Raw genomic sequence first — 13,246 nt, forward strand, 5'->3', positions numbered from 1 at the left:
TATTCATTCCATTGTAAATTTGCCACCACTTATTTATTCATCCTACTGTTTGTGGATATTTGTGTCGTTTCCAGTTTTGGGCTTTCATGAATAGTCTGCTATGAACATTCTTGTGAGGCATCCTTGCATATTCCAGAAATATTTGCGGGAAGAGTTCCTCTATCTGGGGCTTAGATCTATAAGGTGAGAATCAATGAAATTAGGGTTATTTTCTGTTTGCATCAGGTTAGGTATCTGAAGAAAGTTTGGTTTCAGTTAGAGTAGCATTTGTCATGTAAACAATTTAACAGGGTAACAAAAGCCACACAAACTTTAGTTAAATCACACGAAGTTCAGTTCCATAAGAAAGCCACATAATGACAAATAGCTAGAAAAAGAATAGGAGAGAGAAAAAATAGAAACAAGGAGGGGAGAAGGAAAGGAAGGTCACAGGGGGACGTAAGGGAGAAAAAGGTAAGAGAACCACAGAGAAAAAGAATGACAATTAGGGAAGGAAGAGAAATAAGAAAGGGAAAATTAATGGAAGAAAGATAAAGAGGAAGGTAAAATAAAAGGTGGAGGGAAGAGAAAGACTAAGAAGAAGAAAGGAATGGTGGGGTAGAGAATTTCATAATGGGAAAATAAAATCCAAATAGAGGATTGATTTCAGTACAATCATATCCTTTAAGAACTCAGAGAAGTGAACAACACTCCCTCCCCGACATGCCATGCCATCTCCTGAATTCTTGGTCCCCCTTACCCATCTCTTTTCATTAATATCAGCTTCTAGTATGCTCTGTAATTCACTTACTACTGTTTCTCTTCCTGCCTCCTCCCTTATACTAGAACATAAGCTCTACCAAGGCAGGATTCTTTATTTTGTTCCTGGACATATCCTAAGTATTCAGAAGAGTAAAGAGTGTCAGACACACAGTAGAGGTGCAATAAATATTGTCGGATGAATGCATTAAGCTAAAGTCAGTGATGCTGAGTAAGGTTAACATAATTAGAGAATGGCAGTCATTAAGTACATAAGACATTCAGAGTTTCCTGAGCTTTTAGGCCTATTCCAAAGACTTACTGTGACAGCTCACCTGCTTGCCTGTCTGCCTTACCTATTGGTCTCCAGAAAAGGGGCTCGGAATTCGCTTGTATGTTAACAGAGCTTCAGGGAATTAAAGGCCCTCTTAACGTCTATATACATTTTGAATATGCCAACCAAGTCAGCCCACTTCATCCTTTTCTTCAGGAACATTTTTGGGCGTGAACATTGAGGTACTGTTTTTGCACAAGGTCTTCTAGTTTCAAGGTGATTCCCAAAGCATTGTTTTAGATCAAGTGCTCCAATGCGCTGAGTCCCCTTCCAGCTCCTTTAAAACTTTTTATTTTGAAATAATTATAGATTCACAGGAATTTGCAAAGAAATATATGGCAAGATTCCCATGCACCCCTCACCCAGGCTTCCACAACGTTAACATCTTGCACAGCTACAGTACAATTTAAAAAAACAACAGGAAATTGACATTGGTATAAACCATAGACCTTATTCACATTTCACCAGTTATACATGGACTCGTGTGTGTGTGTGTGTGTGTGTGTGTGTCGGGGCACTCTGTGCAATTTTGTCCCATGTATAGCTTTGTGTAAACACCACCACAATCGGCCGGGCGCGGTGGCTCAAGCCTGTAATCCCAGCACTTTGGGAGGCCGAGACGGGCGGATCACGAGGTCAGGAGATCGAGACCATCCTGGCTAACACGGTGAAACCCCGTCTCTACTAAAAAATACAAAAAACTAGCCGGGCGAGGTGGCGGGCGCCTGTAGTCCCAGCTACTCGGGAGGCTGAGGCAGGAGAATGGCGTAAACCCGGGAGGCGGAGCTTGCAGTGAGCCGAGATCGCGCCACTGCACTCCAGCCTGGGTGACAGAGCCAGACTCCGTCTCAAAAAAAACAAAAACAAAAACAAAAAAAAAACAAAAACACCACCACAATCAAGAAGCTTAACTATGCCATCAGCACAAGAATTCTTCTGGGGACCCTTTTAAAAATGCACTCCAAGTGCAGATATACCTCTCCTTCTGACACCATTCCCAGACTTATGGCTGAACAAAGACATTCTGAAATGGAGGAATAGCTCTGATATTAGACTTCCTATAGTCAGGGTAAGTTGAACACTGAATATTCTGTTGTAGAATTCATTTGCAATGACTTCTGGTGAGTCTCCCATGAGGACATACTCTTTCTCTGCAATTTCATTTTTGCCCACAGCCTCCTCAGTCATGAAGGAGCTCTAGGGGAGCATGTAAAGGTCATCTTTTAGACGTTAAGGAATTTTACAAGTCCTCGGCCAGCCAGTACTGCAAGTTGGGAGAGGCTCTTCACAAGAAAGACCAGGTATGAGTCTCGTCAAGGCATTTGTAAACTAGTGGCACTGCCCAAAACTTGAGGATGGTTCTTATTTCTGCATGTTGACCAAAGTAGTCAAGCCTACTCTCTCCAGTTGCGTTCACTTCCTAGCTCATCGATTTGTAATAAACCAGCACAGCAGGATCATTTAACCCATTCCTTCAAGCCTATGCCATATACAAAAGAAGGAAGTCTGGACATCTTTCTATTCCCTGACCCAGAAGTATTTGGTTGAGTAAGAGAGGGTAAGACCTTTAGAACACACACAGGAGCCCGTGACCTTTCTCCGGTAAGTTCCCCGTTAAGTGGGTAAGGGAAGAAGGGGTAAGAAATGAGGCTGCAAGGTGTCCTGGGGCCAGCAAATGAGAACCCTTATATACTACATAAAGGAGCCTGGGTTTTATCCTCCAGTGTGGTAAGAGATAAAGACAAATGGCTGGGTTACATTACCTCGCTAATCCAATCAGGTGATCTAGGTATCCAGAAATAAATTCAGAAGGTGAAATTAAAGTGGAGATGAATGAGGCTTTTGTTTTTTAGTTTCCAAAGAGAGTAAGAGATGAAAGCAGACATACTAGCTTTTGTGATTTAGAAATAAAAGGCTTGTTCCACAGATGTGATTTTTATTTTCATAGCCTATCCATTTAAGATAATTTTAGTATTCTATTATTTATAATTATATGAATCACTACTTTTATGAGTAGAAAAAGAAATATGTGCTATTTAAAAACATATAGGTAGAAGTAGATATTGATTTGAGATTGTAGAGTTAACGTTTCCTTATAAACATGTTACCGTTTCTATGTGGAAGTCATTGTTTCTTCTGATTTTACTTGCTGGTAATAAAGAAAGTTTTGGTCCCTAAAACAAAGCAAGGAGTGATTGCTCAATATTTCTGTTTAAACCAGTTATTAAATGTTTACAACAAAATACAAGCTGTGGCAAATGAGCATTCTGTGCTCACTGCCACCTTCTCCAAAAGAATTAAAGGGCTTGAAAGTGTGGGACTGATGCTCAGCTCTTCTTTCTCCCCAGCCCTTCTTCTGCATAATAAGTGGCTGGCCTAACCAGAGGCAGAGCCAGCCACATGGTGTAAGGAGGCATGGGATAAAAACCTATACTTAGGGGAGAAACAATATGGAGGCCAAATTTGCCTGCTTAAATAGTTGAGGCTAGTTTCTCTTTTTAGTTTCATCTTCCTCTGCCCATCTGCATTCCTACCCCAAAGTATTAGATTTTCCATTAGTTCCTCATTCATACATTCATTCATCAAATATTTAATGTGCACCTACTTTGTAATAGACACAGAACTAGGGGCTGGGTATCAGGGAATGGTTAAAAAAAAAAAAAGACAGTTTCTATTCTCATGGAACTTATAGTCTAACGTGGGAGATGATCAGTAAAGAAGCAAACATACCAATAAATATATAATGACTTCTTACATAGCTATAGCCAATATAAGGAAGTAGAGACTGAAGGTGACAAATGGAGGGCAATAGTAGAGAATGACAAGAATAGCATGCTCTCTAAAGAGGTAACATTTAAGGAAGGAATTGGCATGTCCAGATCTGTGGAAAAAGTTTTCAGGCAGAGGGAACAGTACAGGTAAACACCCTGAGTCAGGAAAGAACTCAGCGGGAAGGGGGCTTGTCTCAGAAGTGAAAGAGCAACAGGACTGCAGGGTGGTAAGAGGGAGGAAAGGCAAGGAGGTCACCAAAGCAGGATGCTAAACAATAGAAAGTTTATAATGGGAAAGCACTGAAAGGCTTCAAAACTGGGAAAATATGGTCAGATTTGTATTTTTAAAAGATTATTCTGGCCAGGCACGGTGGCTCACACCTGTAATCCCAGCACTTTGGAAGGCCGAGGCAGGCAGATCACCTGAGGCCAGGAGTTCGAGACCAGCCTGGTCAACATGTTGGGACCCCGTTTCTTCTAAAAACGCAAAAATTAGCAGGGCCTGGTGGCACGCACCTGTAATCCCAGCTACTTGAGAGGGTGAGGCAGGGAAATCGCTTGAACCCAGGAGACGGAGGTTGCAGTGAGCTGAGATTGTGCCACTGCACTCCAGAACAAGACTCCATCTCAAAAAAAAAAAAAAAAAAGATTATTCTGAGAGAAGTGTAGACTGTTTGTTTCCATGTGCGGAGCGTATCTCAAAGGATACAAAAGGAACTGGTCTTTTCGGTTGCCTACGGGAAGGAACTGGGTACCTGGGGACAGGGCTGCAAGGCAGAATTTTTACTGTAGACCCTTTATTAACTTCTGATTTTGTACCACAAGAAGGTATATATATATTTATATTATCCCAAGACTGGAAGTAGGAAGAGGAAGAAGGCCATTGCAGATGCTCAGGATCTATTTGAGACACACTTAGGAAAACTTAGTGATCAGACTGTGAGGGGAGGAAGAGGGAAGAATTAAGATAATCCCTGTTTTTGAATTCTGGATTGAGCAACTAAGTGGATGGCGATGATAATTACTGAAATATGGGAGAACTGAAGAGGGACAGTTTACAAGCATTGGCAGTTCCATAATTTCTGTTTAGGGAGGCTTATGGGTGGCCAGCTAGTTGGAAGTGGGGGTTAAAATAGATTTATTCAAAATATATGTTTGCATAGCATTTAAGTTAGCCAGGATAGGTTTAATTATACTGCAGTAACCTAACACATTCACACCTCAGAACTAAAAATAGCAAAAACTTTAGTGACTTATAAAGAAAAGTTTGGGGTGTTTTTTTCTTGCTGAACATTTGCTGTAGGTCAAGGCAATTTTTTTTCCATGTGATGACTTAGCATGCTAGGCTGCTTTGATCTTAGACATCTATTATCTCAACACAGGATCACCTTTCTTGAAGGCAAGGAAGAACAAAACGAGACAATAGAGAAAGCAAGAATTGTGAACCTGCTTCAGATATTTCCACCCAGAAGCAACATGTAACGTTCACTCACATTTCCAAATGGCCATTTTACTCTCCATGGCCAAAGTAAAAGAAGTGGGCAAATATAATACTTCCAAACGTCTAAGGAGGGAAGGAGAACTAAAAATATTGGTGACTACTGATACTTTTTTCTTTTTTGAGATAGGATCTCCCTCTATTGCCCAGGCTGGAGTGCAGTAGCACAAACACAGCTCACTGCAGCCTTGACATCTCGGGCTCAAGCAAACCTACCGCTCAGCTTCCTGAGTAGCTGGGATCACAGACTTGCCACACTATGCCGGGATAATTTTTGTATTTTTTGTTTTATAGAGACAGGGTCTTGCCCTGACTGGTCTCAAACTCCTGGTGCTCAAGGGATCCTCCCACACACATACATATTTAGAGAGTAGAACTAGTAATGAAAAAAGAATTGAAAATGTACAAGAGGGAATAGATAACTGATGGTGTGTGGACAAGAGACAAGAGGGGATCTAACTTGTATAGGACGAATACTCCCCTTTCTCTGGGATGAAAGGAAGTAAGGATGGGGTGGGAGTCGGGGGTCAGGAAGTCGAAGGAATAGTTCTGCCACAGGCCTCTCTTCTATTTCTTTCTAAGACAGAAAGGCCAGGACAGATCGACTTCCCAAAATGCTCTTTTCAACTTCTACCCAATTTAATTATGTTCCAATTTGCTTACATCTCCTCTTCACTTTTACCCTTTTATGCATTTTTTCTGTCAACTTCTCCCTGTCTGTGATCCATCTCCAGCCCCTAGGTCTTCAGCTGATTTAGAGTACTACCATGGCCAGTCTTCTGGGATCACCTTGCCCTTTGACATGCAAATGACAAAACAGTCCCTCCTATGTAGGAATTCCAGGCTTTTATTTAATTTCTCTATTAATGAGTGCATTCACATTTTTAAAAGTGTATCATCTTAATTCTATAACTCAGTTTCAACTGGTATAATAATACATCTCAAAGATGGACACAGCCTTACTTCCCTTAAACGTAACTAGGATATGTTTAATAAGATTTTGCTTGAAGGCTTAGGGATAACAGAAAGCAGTTAAGACAGAAAAGTAAAAAAGTGTTATAACTCAAATGTCCAGCCCATTTTGTTCTTGCTTTACTAAGAGTTTCTCAGATATCAGAAAAACATCCAATTACAAAAGGATTGCTGATATTTACTTGTCAAGTAGAAAAACTTCCTAAAAACCTTATTTGTACTCTTGCTCTTCCAACCAAGTTCTTGTCCCTATGTCAGCTGTCTACTCCCCTCCCTACTGCCCACAGAGTTTCCTTCCACAGAATGTTAGGTACAAAATCTCTGATCTTCAACAGGGTTCTTCTCCAAATCACAACCTGCTACAACATAAGTAGGAGGAACATATTTCTGCAAAACAAAAGTTCCAGTTGTTAGCCAAACCTGACCCTAATTACACTCTTGAGATGGTGAGGTTTAGTATCACACCATCACACCCAGATACAGAATAGGAGAGTTTCTCAAAGTTTGTCTGCCGGCTGGGCGTGGTGGCTCACACCTGTAATCCCAGCACTTTAGGAGGCTGAGGCGGGCGGATCACGAGGTCAGGAGATCGAGACCATCCTGGCTAACATGGTGAAACCCTGTCTCTATTAAAAATACAAAAAATAAGCCGGGCGTGGCGGCGAGCGCCTGTAGTCCCAGCTACTCGGGAGGCTGAGGCAGGAGAATGGTGTGAACCCGGGAGGCAGAGCTTGCAGTGAGCAGAGATCATGCCACTGCACTCCAGCCTGGGCGACAGAGTGAGACTCCATCTCAAAAAAGAAAAAAAAAAAAAAAGTTTGTCTGCTGACGCCTGCATCAGAATCTCCTGGGGCCTGGGCATCACAAACCAGAACATGTTTGCTTGTAAGACATCCATTAGGTAATTATTTCGGAGGAAATATCTAGTTTTGGGGCCACAATATATTTATATATCTCTGTGTATATATATTGCATTATTGCCATTGCAATATATTTTACATCTCTTCATGACTGAAATTTTGGTGAAACATACGTGGCAGACTTTATTTACCTGTGGCTGGTGCCACCTAGTGGACACCATCTCCTAAAACGGTTTCGGTCTAGATTTTTATCTAGCTGTCAAATTTGAGGATGATGAAGACAAAGATGAAGATGGCTCACAGTCATTATATGCTTATTATTTGTTAGGCATTGTGAAAATTGTGATGCTAGTTATTTAAATTCATTGGCTAATTTATTTTTTATTTACTTATTTTTATTATTTTTAGAGTCAGGATCTTGCTCTGTTGCCCAGGCAGTGGGCAATCACAGTTCACAGCAGGCTCAAACTCCTGGGCTCCAGCAACTGTCCCACCACAGCATCCCAAAGCGTTGGGATTACGGGTGTGAGCCACCACACCTGGCCTCATTGGCTACTTTAATTTCCACAAAAACACTACAGGTGGGAACAAGTATCCCCATTTTACAGATAATGTAAATTGAGAAAAAAAAAGGTTAAGTGAATTGCCTAAGGAAGTCCACTCCGGAAGTAAATAGCCGAGCTAAAATTCCAGAGCCCAAGTCCTTTAACTACTATTCTAAAACACCGAGTCAATTCTACAATTAAAGAAATCAGCACAATTTCTTTTGGTAAGTGAATGTTGATGGTGTGGTGTAACACCCTAGAAACAGCTGAAAGAGATTTAAATGCTAACAAGGTCCAGGGAAGCAGGTAGGTTGTTCCCTGGGGCATTAAGAAAGGGTCAAAGAAATGTCCTGAATTGGACACTGGGCAGACAAGATTCATTCTGAATTCTTCTGGTGCCCTAGGTAAAAGGTTAAGAAGAACTAGGCTATCATTTGTATTGCCTCTCATTGCAAACAGTAACAATAAATAGAATAGCTAAAGTTAGGTGAAGACTGACACTCCCCTCCCCCATAGCAAATTAGAGAGCTCACACTCTGTTCCAACAATCTGGAGTGTTTATTCCTAACAAAGAAAGAGTATATGATTCTTGAGCCTCTCAATGAGAGATTCACTGCAATTAAGTACCAATCTTTCCTCTTTCTAGTATATTTTATCTTCATGGTACTATAAAGGATTTTCTGTGCAACTCAGGGAAATTAAGTCATTCCCAGGTATATTAGTCAGCTTGGGCTGCCATAACAAAATGCCATAGACTGGGTGGTGTAAACAACAGAAATTTATTTTCTCATAGTTCTGGAGGCTGGAAGTCAGATCAGGGTGCTGGCATGACTGGGTTTCGGTGAGAGCTCCCTCCTTGGCTTACAGACAGCAGCCTTCTTGCAGTGTGGCTCACAAGACCTTTCCTCAGGGCAGGCATGTGCAAGCTCTCTGGTGTTTCTTCCTATAGGGAAACTAATCCCATCATGAGGGCCCAACCTTCATGACCTCATCTAATGCTAATTATCTCCCAAAGGCCCCATACCCAAATATCATCACTGAGGGTTACAGCATCCACATGAATTTGGGAGAGGATACACTCCATAATATTCTGACCCCTGGTCCCCCAAAATTCATGTCTTTATTGCATGCAAAATACATTTATTTCATCCCAACAATCCTCAAAAGTCTTATTCCAGGATCAGTTCTGAAATCTAAAGTCAAGTCTCATTTAAATATCTAAACCAGGTACAGATAAGATTTGAGGTATGATTCATCCTGAGGCAAAATTCCTCTCCAGCTATGAACTTGTGAAACCAGACAAGTTATGTGCTTCCAAAATAAAATAGTGAGACAGGCATAGAATAGACATCCCCATTCAAAAATAAAGAAATAGGAAAGAAGGAAGGAGTGTGGGTCCCAAACAAGTCCCAAACTTAGTAAGGCAAATTCCATTATATCTTAAGGCTCGAGGAAATTCCTCTTTGGCTCAATGCTTGGCCTTCCAGACTCATTGAGGTAGTAGCATCACCCCCACTGCTAATGTGCGGCCACAAACGTGCAGCTTTGCTGGGCAGAGACCTTTGAAAACAAGGTGGATGCAGTCTTGCCCTACGCCGTCCCCCTGGGCCCATGCACTCTTAGCCTGCGGTGGGAGTGGCAGTCCTGATGATCTCTCAATTGCCTTTGGGGTCTGTTTTTCCTTTTCTTGAAGAGTAGCTCACTTTCACAGCTGAATAGCTCTGTGGTCCTGTCCTGTAAAATCCAAGAAGTCAGTCATACCTCCCACTCCCCTCCCATCTCCTCTCCTCTCCTTTCCTTTCCTTGACAGGATCTCTTCTCCTCTCTCCTCTCCTCTCCTCTCCTCTCCTCTCCTCTCCTCTCCTCTCCTCTCCTCTCCTCTCCTCTCCTCTTCTCTCCTCTCCTCTCTTCTCCCCTCTCTTCTCTTCTCCTCTCCCTCCCCTCCCCTCCCCTCCTTTCCCTCCCCTTTCCTCTCCTCTGCCTCCCCTTCCCTCCCTTCCCTTCCCCTCCCCTCCCCTCTCCTCTCTTTTCCTTTCCTTCACAGGATCTCCTCTCCTCTCCTCTCCTCTCCTCTCCTGTCCTCTGCTCTCCTCTCCTCTCCTCTCCTCCCCTCTCCTTACCTCTCCTCCTCTCCCCTGCCCCCTCTCCTCCCCTTTCCTTTCCTTGACAGGGTCTCCTCCCCTCCCCTTCCTTCCCCTCTCCTCTCCTTTCCTTTCCTTCACAGGATTTCCTTTCGTCCCTTCCCCTCCTCTCTCCTCCCCTCCCGCCTCCTCTCCTCTCCTCTCCTCTCCTCCCCCCTCTCCTCTCCTTTCCTCTCCTCCCCTCCCTTCCTTTCCCCTCCCCTCCCCTCCTCTTTCCTTGGCAAGATCTGGCTCTGCTGCCCAGGTTGCAGTGCAGTGGCATGATCATGGCTCACTGCAGTCTCAACTTTCCGGGTTCATGCAATCCTCCTGCCTCAGCTCCCCCAAGTAGCTGGGACTACAGGTGCATGCCACCATGCCTGGCAATTTTTTTTTTTTTTTGAATTTTTGGTAGAGACAGGGTTTCATCATGTCTGGTCTCAAACTCCTGAGCTCAAGTGATCCACCTGCCTCAGCCTCTCAAAGTACTGGGATTACAGGTGTGAGCCACTGCACTGGGCCCTCTCTTTCTTTGTCCCCTTTAGTTCAAACAGGTGGTGTCTCTGCTGATATAATCCCATTTCTATGCCTGCTTTCTGTTGAAATGGCTGATTGTGTCCATGAACCGCACTCATGATCTTTTTATCAAATGGATGTTCATCCACATCCTTAGTATTCTTTTCAGGACGAGTTTTCTCATTTTTTGCAATATGGATAGGCTGATAATTTTCCCAAATCTTCAAGCTCTGGTTCCCTTTTGCTTAATTCCTTCTTCAATTCACCTCTTTCATTTCACATTTTACTATAAGCAGTCAGGAGGAACCAAGCTGCTCCTCTGACACTTTGCTTAGTAAAATATCCAATTCAGCCTCACAAGTTCTACCTTCCACAAAATACTAGAACACAGTCCAGCTAAATTCCTTGCTGCTTTATATCAAGGATCACCTTTCCTCCAATTAATATATTCTTCCAATGACATGCTCTTCATTTCTGTCTGAGACCTCATCAGAATTGCCCTTAATATTCATATTTCTAGCATGCATCTCAAAACTCTCCCAGTCTCTCATTATCCAGTTTTCAAAGCTGCTTCCACATATTTAGGTATTGGTAACACAGCACCCCGTTTCTTGGTACCAAAATCTATATTTGTCAGCTTGGGCTGCCATAACAAAATACCATAGACTGGGTGATGTAAACAAAAGAAACTTATTTTCTCACAGTTCTGAAGGCTGGAAGTCTGAGATGAGGGTGCCAGCATGGCTGGGTTCTGGTGAGACCTCTCTTGCTAGCTTGCAGACAGCTACCTTCTCACTGTGTGTTCACATGGCCTTTCCTAAGCACATGTGTGTGGAGAGAGACAGAGAGAGGAAAGCTCATCAGTGTCTCTTCTTATAAGGGCACTGAGCCCACTATGAAGCCCCACCCTTATGACCATTGAATCCTAATTATCATCCAAAGTTCCATCTCCAAACACCACAAACACTGGGGGTTAGGGCTTTAACATGTGGATTTGGGAGGATACAAATATTCCATTTATAGCACCAGATATCCTTTATTTTAATTTCTTTTGTTTACATTTATTTTTGTTACAAATGAATCTGTCTAGAGTTTTTTCCCCAGCTTTTAATTATACAGTATTTTCAACACCAGAAATGTTGAAAGGATACAATAGTACACGCCACCCCCCACCAAGATTCGCCAATTGTTAACATTTTGCCATCCTTGCCTTATCTATATGCCTATCTACCTATATATATTTTGAAAGTAACTTATACATCATGATATGCTACCTCCTACCGAGTCAGCCTTCATCTCCTAACCAAAATACCATTATTATACTCAAGAAAATAATTCTCTTATATCGTCTTCTTGTGCTGTAACCAGTCACAATTTCTTTATCAAGAGTTACCATTAGGCCGGGTGCGGTGGCTCACACCTGTAATCCCAGCACTTTGGGAGGCCAAGGTGGGTGGATCACAAGGTCAGGAGATCAAGACTATCCTGGCTAACATGGTGAAACCCCGTCTCTACTAAAAATACAAAAACTTAGCTGGGTGTGGTGGTGGGCATCTGTAGTCCCAGCTACTAGGGAGGCTGAGGCAGGAGAATGGTGTGAACACGGGAGGCGGAGCTTGCAGAGATCGCCCCACTGCACTCCAGCCTGGGCCACAGAGCAAGACTCTGTCTAAAAAAAAAAAAAAGAGAGACTAAGAGACTCCAGTGAGCCGCCTTCCCCCTTCCACCATGCGAGGGCACAACTAGAAAACCTTCTATGAGCCAGGAAAAGGGCCCTCACCAGAAACTGAATCTGCCTACACCTTGATCTTAGACTGTTCAGCCTTGAGAATTGTGGGAAAGGCATTTTTGTTGTTATAAGCCACCCAGTCTATGATATTTTGTTATAGCAACCTGAATGGATGAAGACAACTATCACTGACAGGTGAAGAGCACACCCAACTATCTCTCTGTATAGCTATATATACAGAGAGAGATCTGTATATATCTATATATATGTAGATAGTAACAAAACTTCTAAAGTACTATAGTACTGTATATTCAACCCAAGGCCTACATGCCCGTTCCTTGCCCTGCCTCTGCTCTATCAGTACTGCAAGGGGTTTCATCTCTGCAGGCTGCGTTTCCCAGGCTCCTGTGTGTCAGCTGACATCTGTCTGGAATCAGTCAATGAAAGACTCTTGGAAACTGGAGGGTGCGAGAAAAGGAGAAGCCAGGGGTATAGTCTTCATATGAGCTGTGCTTTCTCTCTCTCTCTTTTTTTTTTTTTTTGAGATGGAGTCTCACTCTGTCACCCAGGCTGGAGTGCAGTGGCGCGATCTCGGTTCACTGCAAGCTCCGCCTGCCCGGTTCACGCCATTCTCCTGCCTCAGCCTCCCGAGTAGCTGGGACTACAGGCGTCCACCATCAAGCCCGGCTAAATTTTTTTTGTGTGTTTTTAGTAGAGACGGGGTTTCACCATGTTAGCCAGGATGGTCTTGATCTCCTGATCTCGTGATCCACCCGCCTCAGCCTCCCAAAGTGCCGGGATTACAGGCGTGAGCCACCGCGCCTGGTCGAGCTGCGCTTTCTTTGGGCCCCCGTGGTTCAGGTGAACACTGCTTTCTCGCTTTGTCCTTTCAGTCCGAAAACGGAGTGGCTTCTGGATCTTACTAATCACCACATTAACTTACTATCATGTTTTGGGTTTTTTGTTGTTGTTGTTTGTTTGTTTTTTAGACAGGGTCTTGCTGTGTTGCCCAGGCTGGTCTCAAACACCTGGGCACAAGTGATCCTCCCATCTCATTCTCCCAGGTAGCAGGGATTACAGGTGTGTGCTACCACGCCTGCTACTATCATGTTTGATTTAGCTCTTCCATTACCTGAATAACTAATTCCATGTATTAAATTCCC

Source organism: Macaca mulatta, chromosome 3 (genome assembly GCF_049350105.2).
Source record: "Macaca mulatta isolate MMU2019108-1 chromosome 3, T2T-MMU8v2.0, whole genome shotgun sequence".
Taxonomy (NCBI): Eukaryota; Metazoa; Chordata; class Mammalia; order Primates; family Cercopithecidae; genus Macaca; species Macaca mulatta.